Source organism: Sapajus apella, unplaced genomic scaffold, assembly GCF_009761245.1.
Source record: "Sapajus apella isolate SASKATOON/1434 unplaced genomic scaffold, GSC_monkey_1.0 scaffold2, whole genome shotgun sequence".
NCBI lineage: Eukaryota > Metazoa > Chordata > Mammalia > Primates > Cebidae > Sapajus > Sapajus apella.
This window is the reverse complement of record NW_022436942.1, coordinates 50,032,774-50,036,676: the sequence shown is the minus strand read 5'-3', so window position 1 is coordinate 50,036,676 and position 3,903 is coordinate 50,032,774. Positions and strand designations below refer to the sequence as shown.

The following is a 3,903-nucleotide window of genomic DNA, read 5'->3' as shown; positions in this document are numbered from 1 at the left end:
CAAGCTCTTCCCTCTGGGATCTTAAAACACTTTTTACATCCTTCTATACACCCTTAGTTTGTCCATGTTATGTTAAATATTCTGCCGAATTTCTACCCCCTCTTAGTCTTTGTTATACCTTCTCCAGAACATCTTATATTGACAAACACAACAAACACAGTTTCAGTGCTCTATAAAATGTACCTTGATTACAAAAAATGAATACATTTTATGAATTAATAAGCAAATTTCTTTTGAGCAAGTTTCAGTTCACACCATACTGTTTAATAAGGAACTCCATGGAGTCTCTTTAGAACAAATAAATATTTTTCTTTGTGAACACAATTTATGCTACGAGGCAGTGTCATGTGATTTCTGTGCAAACAGTACTATCCGTCATAATGAAAAGACGTACAGGTCTTTCTCAACAGTTGTGTTTTGAAAAATCCCCTGATATGTGATGAAGAGTGATCCAAGTTCTAGGAAATGCCATCAATTAAGGACTATGAGAATACCAAACACTTGTGCTAAATAGATGAACTTGAACATTGCACACAATTCATAGACTATATGATGCCTTAAAAAACAGTGACAAAGAAATCAGCCAGACCCTGACTTCAAAGCGGAGCTAAGCCTGGTGTCCTTGTAGTGCATGTTGAGCTTGTACAAGGAACAGAGGTAGGATTCTCTTGGCTGTTTTCCACTGTCTTAAGGGCAGGATGCAGGACTCCCTGAGCTGCCATCCCATTCTGCCCACTCTCTCTGCTGTCTTACAGCATGACCAAGCAGGACCCAAGGCACCCCCAGGACCAGACCACTTACTTAATCCAGACCAGGAAAAGACAACCTACTTGGTTATATTCTCTCACGGGGTTAAGAAGCAATATTCGCTCTAACTTTGGTCACACAACAGCTGAGTAAAACAAAGTGTCCCAGATGAAACACACTATGGTTAGTCCAAGACATTTGTATTTAAGGTAGTTGACTTTGTGTCTCTCACCCTATGTTGGCCATTTCTGACCACCACTTTTCTTTTTTCTAAATTTTTATTTTAGCATTCTCACTTGCAACTAGGGTGGCTTATACTCTTACTGAAATTTTACTGAAATTGATATCCTGTAGCATGAAATCATCTATCAAACTTCCCCTTTTTAGAGTGGAGTGGTGCTTAGTATATTTCCTTTTCTCTACACATTATTTTATAATTTTGTTCTGCAATCTTGAAATAAAAGTTTTTATACTTTTGTCTTTTGATTTTAAATAATCCTGTTTTCTGACAAGATTTATAGCAAAACTTTAGGAATTTAGGACTCCCAAATGTCATATCTGAATATGGTACCCCATTATTAGGAATTAGTAATTTCTTATAATTGGTCACAACAATTATTGTAGCACAATATATATTTATGCAAAAATTACAAAATTTTAGAACATCCCCACCCTAATTCCTAATAATTGGGTACAACATCCAGTTATTAGAAAGAGAATGAAATTGTAATTTTTACATAAATATATATTGTGCTGAATACTCAGGGAGCTTTGTAAATATAAAGATTCAAGTTTTCCTCTATCTCTGGAATATTGAGTTACTGACTTGTTTGTCTTCTCTCATGGCGCCAATTCTACACTACCTTTATTACAATGCCATTATAAAATCTATTAGTCAGGTAGTGTTATTTCTCCAGTTTTGTTATTTTTCAAAATTTTCTTGAAAATTCTAGGTCATTTGCATTTTCTATGAATTTTAATATCAGCCTTTCAATTTTTTTAAAGCCTTCTGGAATTTTGTTGTTTTTTTTTGTTTTGTTTTTTTTGACAGAGTCTTGCCTTGTTGCAATCTAGGCTCATTGCAACCTCTACTTCCCAGGTTTAAATGATTCTCCTGCCTCAGCCTCCCAAATAGCTGGGATTACAGGCACATGCCACCACTTGCAGCTAATTTTTTTATTTTTAGTAAAGATGGGGTTTTGCCAAGTTGGCCAGGCTGGTCATGAACTCCTGACCTCAGGTAATCCACCCATCTCAGCCTCTCAAAGTGATGGGATTACAGGTGTGAGCCACCATGCCTGGCCACCCTTCGTCTTTTTTAACTTTCTGTGAATCACTACTGTTTATCCCTTCTTTGAAACTTCTTTACCCTATTTAATTCCATGGGCAATATTTTCCTGGTTTTGCCCCCAACTCCTTTACACCAGCTATAAAAGCTAGCATAGTATTTCCTAAAATGTGCTCCAGAGAACACTACATCCTCAGGTTATTAATTGGCAAAAAAAATCAATATAACAATTTAAAAAATATAATAAAAAAGACATTCAAATAAGTTTGGGCAACATAAACTCAAGATTCTTTACTGTGAAGTCATTAATATACTAATGTGCCTTATGTATTATTTGGCAGGGGTTATGATATATGGCTTTTACCAAACATACTTGTTTTCAAAATCTTTTCCGTGGGGATTTTTGCAGAAACATTCAGAAATCCTTTCAAAAACACCAAGATGGTGATATAATAACAAGTAGTGGGGCATTAAAAATTGCCATGCTGCTGTGCTGCCCAGAGCACCGAATAATACAGTCAGGATGGCTAAAGGTGACCCCAAGAAACCAAAGGACAAGATGTCTGCTTATGCCTTCTTTGTGCAGACATGCAGAGAAGAACATAAGAAGAAAAGCCCAGAGGTCCCTGTCAATTTTGCAGAATTTTCAGAGAAATCCTCTGAGAGGTGGAAGACAATGTCCGGGAAAGAGAAATCTAAATTTGATGAAATGGCAAAGGCGAATAAAGTGTGCTATGATTGGGAAATGAAGGATTATGGGCCAGCTGAGGGGGGCAAGAAGAAGGATCTTAATGTCCCCCAAAGGCCACTGTCTGGATTCTTCCTCTTCTGTTCAGAATTCCACCCTAAGATCAAATCCACAAACCCTGACATCTCTATTGGAGATGTGGCAAAAAAGCTGGGTGAGATGTGGAATAACTTAAATGACAGTGAAAAGCAGCCTTACACCACTAAGACGGCAAAGCTGAAGGAGAAGTATGAGAAGGATGTTGCTGACTATAAGTCGAAAGGAAAGTCTGATGGTGCAAACGGTCCTGCTAAAGTTGCCCAGAAAAAGGTGGAAGAGGAAGATGAAGAAGATGAGGAGGAAGAAGAGGAGGAGAAGGATGAATAAAGAAACTGTTTATCTGTCTCCATGTGAATACTTAGAGTAGGGGAGCACCATGATTGGCATGTCTTATTTGAGAAGTGTCTTACTGAGAAGTGTCTTATTTGAGAATAACACTCATTAGGTTTAATCACAAAATTTGATCACGATTATATTGTAGTCTCTCAAAGTGCTCTAGAGATTGTCAGTGGTTTATGTGAAGTGGCCATGGGTGTCTGGAGCACCCTGAAACTGTATCAAAGTTGTACATATTTCCAAACATTTTTAAAATGAAAAGGCACTCTCGAGTTCTCCTTAAAAAAAAAAAATTACCATGTCTAGCAGGGGGAATCAGAGTAATTTTGCTATCTTCCCATTCCTCAGTTTCCTCATCTATTTTATTATTTTACCATGTTTCCATTTTTTTCTGTAAAATTAGATTACATTTTGTTATTCAATATAATATTAATTCATAATTTATCAGCTTTACTGAACTACATATCTTTATAACAGTTACAATAGTCCTGAAATTTCAGCATCATATTACTTCACATGACAGATATTTTCCTCTGAGCAGCTAATGGGATTACTTTTAGTTAATGATGTGTATTAAAAATAATTTTAGGGGAGAGAGCAGGAGTGAAAATGGTGTTAAGAAAGCAAAATCACCTTAGATGAAAGCATACCTCTGAATTACAAAACTGTTCCAACCTTCCATTGTGTGGTCAGAGGGAAAAACTGGACCTCAAAGTACCAATTATGGGTTACAGCTGGCCTGTTC

The 3,903-nt window shown here is 36.7% G+C and overlaps 1 pseudogene; it reads left to right on the top strand.

Moving 5' to 3' along the window:
• Positions 1–2,549: 2,549 nt before the first annotated feature.
• On the top strand, positions 2,550–3,167 carry LOC116557069 (annotated as a pseudogene).
• Positions 3,168–3,903: the final 736 nt, after the last annotated feature.